Below are 16,703 nucleotides of genomic sequence, written 5' to 3' on the forward strand. Positions count from 1 at the left end.
CCCAAGAGGCCTTTTAAATGTTCTTTCCCGGACCTGAGACTTGGTTCGTCCAGCCACGTGCTGCAGATGTCAAAATCCCTGTAGCCAATTTTTATCGCACTCGAGTTGTGCTCTGATTATGAGAGGGTCCCTGAATAGTTTTTTCATATTTTGTTGTTGTGGCTTTAAAGCTAATATCCTGTAATTCTAAACATTATGACATTAGACAGAGTTTTAAAGCGTAAATTACAGTGCAGTTTTAAAGCGTAAATTACAGTGCATTTATGTAAAAATAATATAAACATTTTGTGGGAATTCTTTGATACCAATATCCCTTTGAGCGTCCCAGGCCCATGTTGCCCAGGGTTAAGAACATAGATTGTAGATTAATAATATTGTATTGTATTGCACACTGTAAACTTACTCCACAGATCCCTTGCCCAAAGTCATTTAATCTGTTAGTAATATTCATTAAAAAAATAAAGATCAACCCCCTGCAGAACCTCTGCTGATCCCACTTTAAGAACCCCTGGACTACACAACACGTCTGGTATTCATCCATTCACTACTTGTCACCCTGATTAAAGTTGAAATCCGTAAAGGGGGAATAGGCGCCACTGTTTTCCCAAGCACCTTCGTGATTATTTTGTTATGTTGATGAACTGGAAGAGAGGAGCATTTAGCATCGTGGTTTGTAAAAGTCTCAGTACATATTCTGCTCTTTATCGTACGTGCAATGATGTCCGATGGGGACAAAACTGTTCGTTGTTTGAAGTAACTTCATTGTTTTTGTAATATCACAAACACGTGGCAGTTTCACCAACTATGAATCATTTTGCATCATCATGACGATGTGGCCGGTGACATTTTGCTTCTTGAAAACTTGTCTCCTGACATGCAAAACATTTTGGGACTGTATCAACAGTGGACTAATGAAAAAAAGAGGGGATTTTAAGGATGCATCAAAAAAATTGCTACACAAACAGATGGACCATATGAGAGAGACAGCCATCAGAAATCCTGAGCTTGCTGATTTAATACTGAGTCAGGAAGAGTAGAAGAGACCAGGGGGAGAAGGTTACTGAACCTTCCCTACCCACCCTGTCTGTCTTCAAGCCACTTTGCTGCCACCTACCCAATCCTGCTCAGGAAGTGGGATCCTGCCCCCTTCTGGACATACATCTAACATGCTACTTCACATGTAAGAAGGACAACAATGATTGGATAACCCTCCTTTATGTATTGAAGATGGGGCAAAACAGTTTCCAATAACTCTTTATTCATCACACGCAGTCTGTATATTTGTTTTGCGATACAGACATCTATTGATGATACAACACAAATATATACAAATCACATGTATGAGCTTGATGGGTCATGTTTAGTGTTTAGACGTTGTTACTGTACACATGACAACATCAGTTAACCTCAGTGTAAACTAATGTATGAGCTTGATTCATTCTTTGTCCTGGAGTTCCGTGGCTCAGAGGATCAGCTCGCTGTTGGTTTGTCCCAGGAACCATGCCCTCTCCTGCAGCCCCTGAACCTCTGTCTCCCTCAGGGGCTGGGTGAGTACACCTCCTCCTCTATCCCACACATGCCCTGGGAAACACACACACACGAACACACATACTGTGCAGAAAATACATAATCACAATACACATAACGTAAAAAATACAAAAAGATTAGCACGGTAATATTTCTCTGTACGCTCTTTGCAGATCTACCCACCTTGACAAGGATGGACACAGGGTGAATGGTGCTGAGGTTCTTCAGTATGACCTGTGCTAGGCTGGACACACTCAGACCAATGACCCAGGGGGTGTGCCCCTTCAGCCGAATCACCTCATAACCACTGAAGAGACATTTTCCACTACTTTAGAGTCCCATATTACTGTGTGTGTATACATACTCAAGATAATACTGACTTGCTCTAACAGTAATCTATGCCCCTGTTTCTAGAGATTAATTGGTGATACACATTTACTTGTGACAAGGACAATGCTGATCTTCATTACCTGTCTATGACTGCCTGGAGTACATCAATCAATCAAGTGTATTTATAAAGCCCTTCTTACATCAGCTGATGTCACAAAGTGCTGTACAGAAACCCAGCCTAAAACCCCAAACAGCAAGCAATGCAGGTGTAGAAGCACGGTGGCTAGGAAAAACTCCCTAGAAAGGCCAGAACCTAGGAAGAAACCTAGAGAGGAACCAGGCTATGAGGGGTGGCCAGTCATCTTCTGGCTGTGCCGGGTGGAGATTATAACAGAACATGGCCAAGATGTTCAAACGTTCATAGATGACCAGCAGGGTCAAATAATAATAATCACAGTGGTTGTCGAGGGAGCAACAGGTCAGCACCTCAGGAGTAAATGTCAGTTGGCTTTTCATAGCTGATCATTCAGAGTATCTCTACTGCTCCTGCTGTCTCTAGAGAGTTGAAAACAGCAGGTCTGGGACAGGTAGCACGTCCGGTGAACAGGTCAGGGTTCCATAGCCGCAAGCAGAACAGTTGAAACTGGAGTAGCAGCATGGCAGGTGGACTGGGGACAGCAAGGAGTCATCAGGCCAGGTAGTCCCGAGTCATGGTCCTAGGGCTCAGGTCCTCCGAGAGAGAGAAAGAAAGAAAGAAAGAAAGAAAGAAAGAAAGAAAGAAAGAAAGAAAGAAAGAAGAAAGAAAGAAAGAGAGAAAGAAAGAGAGAGAGAGAGAGAGAATTAGAGAGAGCATACTTAAATTCACACAGGACACCGGATAAGACAGGAGAAATACTCCAGATATAACAGACTGACCCTAGCCCCCGACACATAAACTACTGCAGCATAAATACTGGAGGCTGAGACAGGAGGGGTTGGGAGACACTGTGACTCCGTCTGACGATACCCCCGGACAGACAGGGCCAAACAGGCAGGATATAACCCCACCCACTTTGCCAAAGCACAGCCCCCACACCAATAGAGGGATATCTTCAACCACCAACTTACCATCCTGAGACAAGGCCGGAGAATAGCCCACAAAGATCTCCGCCATGGCACAATCCGGGGGGGGGGGGGGGGCAACCCAGACAGGAAGACCGTGTCAGTGACTCAACCCACTCAAGTGATGCACCCCTCCTAGGGACGACATGGAAGAGCACCAGTAAGCCAGTGACTCAGCCCCTGTAATAGGGTTAGAGGCAGAGAATTCCAGTGGAGAGAGGGGAGCCGGCAAGGCAGAGACAGCAAGGGTGGTTCGTTGCTCCAGTGCCTTTCCGTTCACCTTCACACTCCTGGGCCAGACTACACTCAATAATAGGACCTACTGAAGAGATGAGTCTTCAATAAAGACTTAAAGGTTGAGACCGAGTCTGCGTCTCTCACATAGGTAGGCAGACCATTCCATTAAAATGGAGCTCTATAGGAGAAAGCCAGGCCTCATGCTGTTTGCTTTGAAATTCTAGGGACAGTAAGGAGGCCTGCGTCTTGTGACCATAGCGTACGTGTAGGTATGTACGGCAGGACCAAATCAAAAAGATAGGTAGGAGCAAGCCCATGTAATGCTTTGTAGGTTAGCAGTTTACCTTGAAATCAGCCCTTGCCTTAACAGGAAGCCAGTGTAGAGAGGCTAGCACTGGAGTAATATGATCAAATTTTTTGGTTATAGTCAACATTCTAGCAGCCGTGTTTAGCACTAACTCAAGTTAATTTAGTGCTTTATCTGGGTAGCCGGAAAGTAGAGCATTGCAGTAGTCTAACCTAGAAGTGACAAAAGCATGAATTAATTGTTCTGCATCATTTTTGGACAGAAAGTTTCAGATTTTTGCAACGTTACGTAGATGGAAAAAAGCTGTCCTTGAAACAGTCTTGATATGTTCGTCAAAAGAGAGATCAGGGTCCAGAGTAACGCTGAGGTCCTTCACAGTTTTATTTTAGACGACCGTACAACCATCAACATTAATTGTCAGATTCAACAGAAGATCTCTTTGTTTCTTGGGACCTAGAACAAGAATCTCTGTTTTGTCCGAGTTTAAAAGTATAACATTTGCAGCCATCCACTTCCTTATGTCTGAAACACAGGCTTCCAGGGAGGGCAATGTTGGTGCTTCACCATGTTTCATCGAAATGTACAGCTGTGTGTCATCCGCATAGCAGTGAAAGTTAACATTATGTTTCCGAATGACATCACCAAGAGGTAAAATATACAGTGAAAACAATAGTGGTCCTAAAACGGAGCCTTGAGGAACACCGAAATTTACAGTTGATTTGTCAGAGGACAAACCATCCACAGAGACAAACTGATATCTTTCCGACAGTTAAGATCTAAACCAGGCCAGAACTTGTCCGTGTAGACCAATTTGAGTTTCCAATCTCTCCAAAACAATGTGGTGATCGATGGGATCAAAAGCGGCACTAAGGTCTAGGAGCACGAGAACAGATGCAGAGCCTCGGTCTGACGCCATTAAAAGGTAATTTACCACCTTCACAAGTGCAGTCTCAGTGCTATGATGGGGTCTAAAACCAGACTGAAGCGTTTCGTATACATTGTTTGTCTTCAGGAAGGCAGTGAGTTGCTGTGCATCAGCTTTTTCATTTTTTTGTTGTTGAGGAATTGGAGATTCTATATAGGCCGATAGTTTTTATTTGCTGGGTCAAGGTTCGGCTTTTTCAAGAGAGGCTTTATTACTGCCACTTTTAGTGAGTTTGGTACACATCTGGTGGATAGAGAGCCATTTATTATGATCAACATAGGAGGGCCAAGCACAGGAAGCAGCTCTTTCAGTAGTTTAGTTGGAATAGGGTCCAGTATGCAGCTTGAAGGTTTAGAGGCCATGATTATTTTCATCAATGTGCCAAGAGATATAGTATTAAAAAACTTGAGTGTCTCCCTTGATCCTAGGTCCTGGCAGAGTTGTGCAGACTCAGGACAACTGAGCTTTGGAGGAATACTCATATTTAAAGAGGAGTCCATAATTTGCTTTCTAATGATCATGATCTTTTCCTCAAAGAAGTTAATGAATTTATCACTGCTGAAGTGAAAGCCATCCTCTCTCGGGGAATGCTGCTTTTTAGTTAGCTTTGCAACATTATCAAAAATACATTTTGGATTGTTCTTATTTTCCTCAATTAAGTTGGAAAAATAGGATTATCGAGCAGCAGTGAGGGCTCTTCGATACTGCACGGTACTGTCTTTCCAAGCTAGTCGGAAGACTTACAGTTTGGTGTAGCGCCAATTCCGTTCCAATTTTCTGAAAGCTTGCTTCAGAGCTCGGGTATTTTCTGTATACCAGGGAGCTAGTTTCTTATGACAAATGTTTTTGTTTTTAGGGGTACGACTGCATCTAGGGTATTGCACAAGGTTAAATTGAGTTCCTCAGTTAGGTGGTTAACTGATTTTTGTACTCTGACGTAGGCGGAGGGAGTCTGGATGGGCATCTAGGAATCTTTGGGTTGTCCGAGAATTTATAGCATGACTTTTGATGATCCTTGGTTTGGGTCTGAGCAGATTATTTGTTGCAATTACAAACGTAATAAATGGTGGTCCGATAGTCCAGGAATATGAGGAAAAACATTAAGATCCACAACATTTATTCCACGGGACAAAACTAGGTCCAGAGTATGACTGTGGCAGTGAGTAGGTCCGGAGACATGTTCGACAAAACCCACTGTGTCGATGATGGCTCCAAAAGCCTTTTGGAGTGGGTCTGTGGACTTTTACATGTCAATATTAAAGTCACCAAAAATGTGAATATTATCTGCCATGACTACAAGGTCCGATAGGAATTCAGGGAACTCAGTGAGGAACGCTGTATATGGCCCAGGAGGCCTGTAAACAGTAGCTATAAAAAGTGATTGAGTAGGTTGCATAGTAGGTTGCATGACTAGAAGCTCAAAAGATGAAAATTACAGGGTTTTTTTTGTAAATTGAAATTTGCTATTATAAATGTTAGCAACCCTTTGCGGGATGCGCAGGGGATATGGTCACTAGTGTAACCAGGAGGCGAGGCCTCATTTAACACAGTAAATTAATTAGGCTTAAGCCATGTTTCAGTCAAGCCAATCACATCAAGATTATGATCAGTGATTAGTTCATTGACTATAACTGCCTTGGAAGTGAGCGATCTAACATTAAGTAGCCCTATTTTGAGAGGTGAGGTATCACAATCTCTTTCAATAATGGCAGGAATGGATGAGGTCTTTATTCCAGTGAGATTGCTAAGGTGAACACCGTCATGTTTAGTTTTGCCCAACCTAGGTCGTGGCACAGACACGGTCTCAATGGGGATAGCTGAGCTGACTACACTGACTGTGCTAGTGGCAGACTCCACTAAGCTGGCAGGCTGGCTAACAGCCTACTGCCTGGCCTGCACCCTATCTTATTGTGGAGCTAAGGGAGTTAGAGCCCTGTCTATGTTCGTAGATAAGATGAGAGCCCCCCTCCAGCTAGGATGGAGTCTGTCACTCCTCAACAGGCCAGGCTTGGTCCTGTTTGTGGGTGAGTCCCAGAAAGAGGGCCAATTATCTACAAATTGTATATTTTGGGAGGGGCAGAAAACAGTTTTCAACCAGCGATTGAGTTGTGTGACTGCTGTAGAGCTCATCACTCCCCCTAACTGCAAGGGGGCCAGAGACAATTACTCGATGCCGACACATCTTTCTAGCTGATTTACACGCTGAAGCTATGTTGCGCTTGGTGACCTCTGACTGTTTCATCCTAACATCGTTGGTGCCGACGTGGATAACAATATCCCTATACTCTCTACACTCGCCAGTTTTAGCTTTAGCCAGCACCATCTTCAGATTATCCTTAACGTCGGTAGCTCTGCCCCCTGGTAAACAGTGTATGATCGCTGGATGATTCATTTTAAGTCTAATACTGCGGGTAATGGAGTCGCCAAACATCTGCCCAGCCCTCTGAATCCTGCCCAGCTTCCAGCTCTCTAGTGATGCATATTTTTGTATGGATTGATTGTGATGCTGTTTTTGACCTGATACAGGGGAGTGGCACCACTGGAGTCCCGGTGCTCTCCTATGATGTGTCCGTGGACACTGCTAGGGTGGATCTGCAGTCCCTCTCCCGTCAAGTAGGAGAACCATGTTGAGTCCAGATTGGTTCCGCTGACCCTGTTCTGAGGGAACCCACTCAGCCTCCATGCCACATAGGTCAGCACATCCATCAGAGTGCCACAGAGTTCAGTACCATCGGGTTAGCCACCAGCCAGGGTTAGAAACAAATATATACATGCTCAATTACTATTGGACAGGGTTTCTCCACGCTAGGAAGAAACCTTTACTTAGGGAAAATGAGTCATGTAACTAAGTTTGACTTGACTCTTCTCATCAGTCTGATAATATCCTACTCACTTCTCCATATACGAATATAAGAAGTGGACATGGTGTAGTGAGGTACTAGGGGTTTATATGACCAGGAGGATGGTGTCAGGGCTGTGCTGGGCCAGTTGAGGGATGATCTGCTTCAACACCTAAATGTTCCTCTGGAGCAGATCCTGACGACTCTCCCTCTTCCTCTGACGCATGCCTGCAGTGATGACGCACAGCTTGGAGTTGGCTGTGTCTGAGTAGTCTAAGAGGAACAGAGCACAATATATTACAATATGTTACAACAAAGTGGGAAAATATCCCAAACTCCACATTTTTACATCTAGGGATTTCGTAGTTTGACACTCGACACATTTTCCCACAAGAGTTTGAAATACCAAAATCATTCATCGTTCTGCTATTGCACTGTATTATTTTAAAGGAGTCAGCACACTTACATGCAAGCACGCACACGCACACGCACACGCACACACACACACACACACACACACACACACACACACACACACACACACACACACACACACACACACACACACCGGGCACTGAGCCAGGCTATAGCTGACCTCTGGCGGCTGTGATCTTGGAGGTCTTCAGGAAGAGGCTGGCTTGCTGCGTGTCCAGCTCCTCTCCATGCAGTCCTCTATAGCATCCACCACGGTGACTTCATCAGCCACACTCTTCACAGCAAGTGACGGGGTAAGTGTTAAGCTATACTAGACTGTTTATCATCAGTATTCATAGTAATTGTTAGCTCCAATGAAATGTATTTGTTGGAATGGCGTGGCACTGTATACAAGCTCAGAATAAAAATCGAAAGTCTTTGGTGCTCACTCTGTGATATGCACAGTGGGACTCACCGACTGTAATATACTGAGGGAACATGCCATACTGACATTACCCACACCCAAGATGGTCACTTTGGTGTTTCCACCTACTGGTCTAGGACTGATGTGGTTTCTCTCTGACAGTAAACATGGCATCTGCTTTTGATATGGTGGATAGAATAGGGACAACACAACATATCATGTTTTTTCTATACAGCGTTTGGCATAGTGGCAACATCATGCAATAACCATGTGAATACAATGTAACTATACTGTATATCACTAAATGGACTGACTGTTACCTGTTTATTGCATGATATTATAACCTACCTCTAATTTTAATAGATGAAAAGTTCAACGATGTATAATTCTGAAAAGTGGAGCCTTTTCATGTTATTGTAGCCTCGTGAAGTTCGATGCTCTTGCGATCATGGGTGGAATGTTTAATAACCGATGTTCCATTTTTTTCACACTAGATGGCAGAAAATTCATTCCTAAACGTTTCAATGGGAACGAGCTTTAACACTGGGACAAGAAAGCCGTGTACAAAAAAAACTATTGAAAAGAAGCGTTCTCTGTGGGGATGGGAATGGAAAGTGTGGTCTGTGCTGGTGTACGGTGTGCACACGGAGTAACCAATTTGTAGCCAAAATGTTCATGGATATTCTGCAAAAAAAATAGATTTTATTTCGGTGAGTATTTTATATTTCACGATGTTTTTCTTCCATACAGTGATATGATATCATGTTGGATGGACTAAGCTAATTTTGATGGGTTCGTAGAATTTTTTATTTTGTATTTTTTACATCGTGGTTTCAGCCAGTCACATTCTATATTCATATTGTAAGCTAAGTCTAATGGTTAAACTTGAAATACGTTTATAACTACTGTAGTATGTAGCCTATTTGTGTTTCTTTAGTTAAGTGACAGTGATAGTTTTAAAGTGGAGTTTAAAAAAATCATCGGTTTTCCCAAACGATCATAATGAGAATGATGACGACGATGATGTATCGATTTAATGCAACCTATATATATATATATATATATATATATATATATATATATATATATATATATATATATATATATATATATATATATTCAGACACACATACTCATTAAAGGGTTTTTCTTCATTTTACTATTTTCTACATTGTAGAAATGTATGTCTAAACTATTAAATAACACATATGGAAACATGTAGTAACCAAAAAAAGTGTTAAACAAATCAAAATATATTTTATATTTGAGATTCTTCAAAGTAGCCACACTTTTCCTTGATGAAGCTTTGCATGCTCTTGGCATTTTCTCAACCAGCTTCATGAGGTAGTCACCTGGAATGCATTTCAATTAACAGGTGTGCCTTGTTAAAAGATCATTTGTGGAATTTCTTTGCTTTTTAATGCGTTTGAGCCAATCAGTTGTGTTGTGACAAGGTAGGGGTGGCATACAGAAGATAGCCCAATTTGGTAAAAGACCAAGTCCATATTATGGCAAGAACAGCTCAAATAAGCAAATGGATCATTAATAAATGACATGAAGGTCAGTCAATCCGGGAAAATTTGAATAACTTTGAAAGTTTCTTCAAGTGTAGTCGCCAAAAGCGCTATGATGAAACGGCTCTCATGACAACTGACACGGGAAAGGAAGACCCAGAGTTACCTCTGCTACAGAGAATAAGTTCATTCGAGTTACCAGCCTGAGAAATTGCCCCAATAATTGCTTCACAGAGTTCAAGTAACAGACACATCTCAACATCAACTGTTCAGAGGAGACTGCAAGAATCAGTCCTTCGAATTGTTGCAAAGAAACCACAACTAAAGGACACCAATGAGAGGAAGAGACTTGCTTGGACCAAGAAACACGAGCAAATCTGAGTTTTGGTTTGATGAATCAAAATTTGAGATTTGGTTCCAACCGCCGTTTCTTTGAGAGACGCAGAGTAGGTGAACGGATGATCTCCGCATGTGTAGTTCCCACCGTGAAGCATGGAGGAGGAGGTGTAATGGTTTGGGGGTGCTTTGCTGGTGACACTGTTGGTGATTTATTTCGAATTCAAGGCACACTTAACCAGCATGGCTACCACAGCATTCTGCAGCGATACGCCATCCCAACAAGTGCTCAGCATATGTGGGAACTCCTTCAAGACTGTTGGAAAAGCTTTCCAGGTGAAGATGGTTGGAAAAGCTTTCCAGGTCACTTTTTTGGTTACTACATGATTCTATATGTGTTATTTCATAGTTTTGATGTCTTCACTATTATTCTACAATGTAGAAAATAGTGAAAATAAAGAAACACCCTTGAGTAGGTGTGTCCAAACTTGATATAGTGGGTAACTGGGTACATGGTGGGTAACTCAAGCTCTTCACTCAGATCAAGCGTGATGGGACTCTTGGACCCCCTTGGACTGAACCATGCTTATCAGATTTCATTATCACTGTGTTAATTCCAATCACTTCCAATGAAGGCAGTGCATCGTTGCTGCAGGCTGCATCCCTAACTAACCACCATGATTCAGAGACCAGTGGCCCCTGGGACCCAGTCTCTCCGGTCAGTCCTGTGGCCCAGTCCCTCTGGGTTGAGACTGAAGAAGCAGAACTATTGTTGACCTCACCTCCGCCAGAGCCCCAGAATCCTTTGGGAGGTGTCGGATGTGATCATTCTTTTGGAGAAGTGATGTATCCGTATTGCAACCTGGGAAGGAAGTAGGATATCACATGTGAAGGATTTGGGATTTCCCTTCCCCTCAGGGATTATTGGGTTGTGGATATTGTGGAGTTGGGACTGAGCAGGGAAGAGAGAGGGTATCTGGCACTCAGCCTGCTATGGAACTGGGAGCTGAGGGGAGTCAGCATCAGCACCAGCACCAGAGGAGGAAACCTGTGACACATGCACTGGAGGAGCAGAAAAAGGTAAATGGAGCCCATCGCTGTCTGTCTCTGTGTCTGTCCGCTAATGACCTCTTTACAATTATGACCACTACTTCACAGTGATAATAATGTCACAAACAGGAGCTTGAGGGGAACATCTGTTTGATTCACCCCAAAATGTTTTTACATTACTGTTATATGATCGTTATCCTGCTGGTGTGGTTGATCAAATCAGTGGCTGCAGTTTAATTCTGTGTACAAGTCAGCAGTTTCTGAATGCTTTGAACTTTGAAACTGAACAGAACAAAATGTACTGCATAATGGTAAAAGTAAGTTTTATTGTAATCTGTTGGACAACTTTAAAAATGGTATGTATGAATATAAATTATGCGTGATGCCGGTGGTGAAAATGACAGTAACAAAAGTATGTTTATTCTTGGCTAGATTCAATATGCATGCAGAGTTAGGTAGTTTATGTATATATTATGAGAGAGTTATTGGGGATCCCGTCCCCCATCTGTTCAGGCTTCAGACCAGGATGTTATAAGAGGGTTCTCTACGGTAGCTAGGTTGTCCCCCCACTCCCATGGCTGGCAGCTGGGGCAGCATATATTGGTCATGCTTTGGCTTTGGTGAAGCTTCTACATTGAACTGTGGGGCTGTCATAGAGATTAGGTAATTTGCCTTGATAAGTACGTGCGATCGCTTTCAATGACTCCCCAAGTGAAAGTCTCCCTTTGAACAATGTAAAGCTCAGTGTTGGGTCTTATCATGTCAGCCCCCTCTCTCACGCCTTATGGCAGCCTGATTGCCTTGTACTCTTGCCTCATTGTTGGCCCTCATTTAGCCCACCCTCGTTTGTCATCAGATGTCTATTTAATCTTAGGATGATTAAGTGTTCTATTTGTTCAGACCTGTGATTTCTATGATTCAGTGTTCCTGGGTTCTTGAGAGGTACAGGTAAAAGAAGGCTGCTTATGAACTCATCATTATCCTTCAATAGCCAAAAGAGTCATTTTCTGTGACTTGATGCTTTGGTTTATCCCCTTACGGAATTATTGATAGGTCCGGGAGCAGTGATTTTAATCATCTCTGATTGTGATGGTAGTATCATTAATTAATGGCCTCCTAACCTGCTCTAACATCTTTTAGACCAATAATTCCTACAATGCACCATGTTGATTACCATATTAGTAATCCATCTGGTATGACATTGGCTACCTACAAAGCTACAGTGAGTACTACTGGAAAGGGGGATACCTAGTCAGTTGTACAACCGAATGTCTTCAACTGAAATGTGTCTTCCGCATTTAACCCAACCCCTCTGAATCAGAGAGGTGCGGGGGGCTGCCTTAATCGACATGCACATCATCTGAGTCAAGGGAACAGTGGGTTAACTGCCTTGCTTAGGGGCAGAACGACAGGTTACTGGTCCATCGCTCCTACCCACCAGGCTACCTGCTGCCCCTACTGAAGCTTGATTGTTGTTCTAACTAGATTATTTGTAATTTTGTTCCAAAGCGAGTCAAATTAGGCAATTGTTTTCACAGCCCACCTATCCTCCAACTGTGTTTCCACAGGCATCCCATTCTGAGATATTTTTCCACTAATTGTCCTTTTGACAAATCAGATCAGCTCTTTTACCAATAACTGGGCAAAAGATCAGAATGTGTCTGCCTGTGTAAACACAGTCTTATTGGCACTTTTCTAACGAAGCAAACATTCCATAGCAATGTTGTTGAGTGGTTGAAAGTTGTCATAAAGTCTCCCATTTAACATTTGTTTGTCTTTGTGTGTTCTAACTTTGGTACATGTCTATTCATGATTATTTTGTTTCATTCGGCAAGCTCTGGAAAGGAAGGGTAGCCCTCTCATGCAGTCAAATGACCTAGTGGCCTTTTGGGTGGAATGGTATTAAAATCGTTAATAATTTCATAATTAATAAACGTTTATTTTTTTTACGCTGAAAATCCGTTATTTCTATGTCAAGGATTTTGTTATATTTCAGTCTTCTGTGATGTATATAAAGTGTAATATTGGGACGCAAACTCAAAATGTAATACATTTCAACTCTATATCTGACATGGTACAGGTGTCTTCTTTTTTAAAGCCCATAACCATGTGTGTGAGGTGTATACTTTTGTTTCAAAGTAGATTTGTTTAAGACTAACAAGAAGCGCTCTATGTGACCCTGATTTAGCCCACTGCAGTAAAAGTTTTTAAGATGGTGTGATGGAGTTGATGTGAAGTCTCATGCTGATCCTACATAGTGTTGGAGAGAGCTCTCCCTCCTCTGCCTACTCCTCACTATGGCTGAATGGAGTGGGAGGAGAGGACTTCTGTCTGAACTAGGTTCCTGTCAAGCGCATTAGCCGTAGCCACTGACATTGACCCTAATGAGTTTGTGGGGCCAGGAAAGAATGGTATATTGTCCATAGTTATGGAGGGCCATCAAGGGATCCTGTCATAAGATGTTAGATTCTACACACAGCCAGGGTTTAGCTTTGACTTTGACTTCATGATTGTTTGAAAAAGTTCAGCCTAAAGTATGAGGTTAAGAGTGCTGTGAGCTGTTAGATGATGTGATTGAGGATGAAGAGTACTATTCAAGAAGGTTACTCCGATTAGTTTAACCTATTCATTCATATTCATCCGTAGTCTATCTGTGCATCATATTTCAGTCCCTAGCCATATTTTTCAGTGGTTAGCCTCTTATCTAGTGGTTTTGGGTTACCCTGTCACCACAGTTTAGTTTCCCATTGAAAGGCGTGGCATTGATTTATGTATTTAGCAAAAGGGAAATGGAGATGTAATGGTTGTTTGTATACCTGTGATATGAAGTGTGGTATATAGGGTATATGCAATTAATCATTGGCAGACTTGTTTTTATTCTCAATATACACACATACATCCAACAGTATCCATCAACCTCAGTGGTAGGCTATATGAAACATGCATGAGAGCACCAGCTGTTTCGGAAGACTGTGTGATCATGCTCTCCACAGCAGATGTGAGTAAGACCTTTTAAACAGGTCAACATTCACAAGGCCGCAGGGCCAGACGGATTACCAGAATGTGTACTACTCTCTGTCCGAGTCTGTAAAACCAACATGTTTTAAGCAGACCACCATAGCGCAGTTTGCGCGAGGACGTCCGTCGAGAGTTGGCCTGCAGGGACACCACCATTACTTTCGACCAGCTGGTGGACCTGTCCATTCGGCTGGATAACCTGGATAATCTGCGGACGTCCAGATCGGGGTCTGTCGGTTCCATCCCCCAGCACCACCGCTCCGATGCCCATGGAGCTGGGAGGTGCTGCGCTCAGGGAGACCGGAGGAGGTTCCGTCTCGTGCACCATCTGTGGCCGCAGAGGTGCTGGGTTGGTTCCTCTGTGGGTCGAGGCAGCAGGCAGGGCACGCTGGCGGCACCCCAGGTGAGAAGGCACCATTCTCACCCAGAGCCCTCTGTTGCGCCGTGTTTTTGTTCGTTACGTTTCCTGAGTTTTCCACGCATTCCCAGCATAAGGCGCTTGTCGATTCAGGTGCGGCTGGGAATTTTATAGACAGATCATTAGCCTATAGTTTAGGGATCCCCATCGTTCCTGTGGCAATTCCCTTCCTAGTTCACGCCTTAGATAGTCGACCATTAGGGTCAGGGTTGATTAGGGAGGCCACCGCTCCTCTGGGCATGGTGACGCATGGGGGTCACATGGAGAAAATCGGTCTCTTTCTCATTGACTCTCCTGCATTTCCCGTGGTGCTAGGTCTATCCTGGTTAGCTTGTCATAACCCCACTATTTCATGGCAATGGAGGGCTCTCACGGGGTGGTCGCGAGAGTGCTCGGGGGGATGCTTAGGGTTTCCATAGGTGCTACTACGGTGGAAAGTCCAGACCAGGTCTCCACCATGCGCATTCCCCCCAAGTATGCCGATTTGGCTCTCGCCTTCTCCAAAAAGAAGGCGACTCAATTACCACCCCATCGACGGGGGGATTGTGCGATAAATCTCCTGGTAGACGCTGCACTTCCCAGGAGTCACGTGTATCCCCTGTCACAGGCAGAGACAGTGGCTATGGAAACATATGTCTCCGAATCCCTGCGTCAGGGGTACATTCGGTCCTCCACTTCACCCGCCTCCTCGAGTTTCTTTTTTGTGAAGACGAAGGAGAGAGGTTTGCGCCCGTATATTGACTATTGAGGCCTTAATCAGATAACTGTGAGGTACAGTTACCCGCTACCTCTAATCGCCACGGCGATTGAGTCAATGTACGGGGTGCGCTTCTTCACCAAACTTGATCTCAGGAGTGCTTACAACCTGGTGCGTATCCGGGAGGGAGACGAGTGGAAGACGGCGTTCAGTACGACCTCATTGGCATTATGAGTACCTCGTCATGCCGTACAGGTTGATGAATGCTCCATCAGTCTTCCAAGCATTTCTAGACGAGATTTTCAGGGACCTGCACGGGCAGGGTGTAGTGGTGTATATTGATGACATTCTGATATACTCCACTACACGTGCCGAGCGTGTGTTCCTGGTGCGCAAGGTGCTTGGTCGACTGTTGGAGCATGACCTGTACGCCAAGGCTGAGAAATGCCTGTTCTTCCAACAGTCCGTCTCCTTCCTAGTGCACCGCATTTCCACCTCAGGGGTGGAGATGGAGAGTGACCGCATTTCAGCCATGCGTAATTGGCCTACTCCCACCACGGTAAAGGAGGTGCAGTGGTTTTTAGGGTTTGCCAATTACTACCGGAGGTTTATCCGGGGTTTTGGTCAGGTAGCGGCTCCCATTACCTCACGGCTGAAGGGGGGACCGGTATGTTTGCAGTGGTCGGCTGAGGAGGACAGGGCTTTTGGTCACCTGAGGGCTCTGTTTACCTCGGCTCCCGTGCTGGCCCATCCGGATCCCTCTTTGGCATTCATAGTGGAGGTGGATGCGTCCGAGGCTGGGATAAGAGCCGTGCTCTCTCAGCGCTCGGGTACGCCACCGAAGCTCCGCCCATGTGCCTTCTTCTTGAGGAAGCTCAGCCTGGCGGAGCGAAACTATGACGTGGGGGACCGGGAGCTGTTGGCTCTCATCAAGGCTCTGAAGGCGTGGAGACATTGGCTTGAGGGGGCTAAACACCCTTTTCTCATCTGGACTGACCACCGCAATCTGGAGTACATCTGGGCAGCGAGGAGACTGAATCCTAATCAGGCAAGGTGGGCCATGTTTTTCACCCGTTTTGTGTTCACTCTTTCTTACAGACCAGGTTCCCAGAACGTGAAGGCAGACGCACTGTCCCGGCTGTATGACACAGAGGAGCGGCCCATGGATCCCAACCGCATACTCCCGGCCTCCTGCCTGGTGGCGCCGGTAGTGTGGGAGCTGGACGCGGACATTGAACAGGCATTGCGTGCAGAGCCCGCTCCACTCCAGTGTCCCGCTGGGCGTCTGTATGTTCCGTCTGCTGTCCGTGACCGGTTGATCTATTGGGCCCACACGTCACCCTCCTCTGGTCATCCAGGCATCTGTCGGATGGTGCGCTGTCTGACTGGGAAGTACTGGTGGCCCACTTTGGCTAAGGATGTGAGGGTTTATGTTTCCTCCTGCTTGGTGTGCGCCCAGTGTAAGGCTCCTAGGCACCTGCCCAGAGGTAAGCTAAACCCCTTACCCATTCCACAACGGCCATGGTCGCACTTGTCGATCAATTTCCTGACTGATCTTCCCCCAT

General features: G+C 44.6%; 1 pseudogene; it reads right to left on the reverse strand.

Moving 5' to 3' along the window:
- Positions 1-1,536: 1,536 nt before the first annotated feature.
- Positions 1,537-8,279, reverse strand: LOC106561575 (L-lactate dehydrogenase B chain-like; annotated as a pseudogene).
- Between the last annotated feature and the right edge of the window lie 8,424 nt (positions 8,280-16,703).

The sequence above is a fragment of the Salmo salar genome, chromosome 10, assembly GCF_965601325.2.
Source record: "Salmo salar chromosome 10, fSalSal1, whole genome shotgun sequence".
Lineage (NCBI taxonomy): Eukaryota > Metazoa > Chordata > Actinopteri > Salmoniformes > Salmonidae > Salmo > Salmo salar.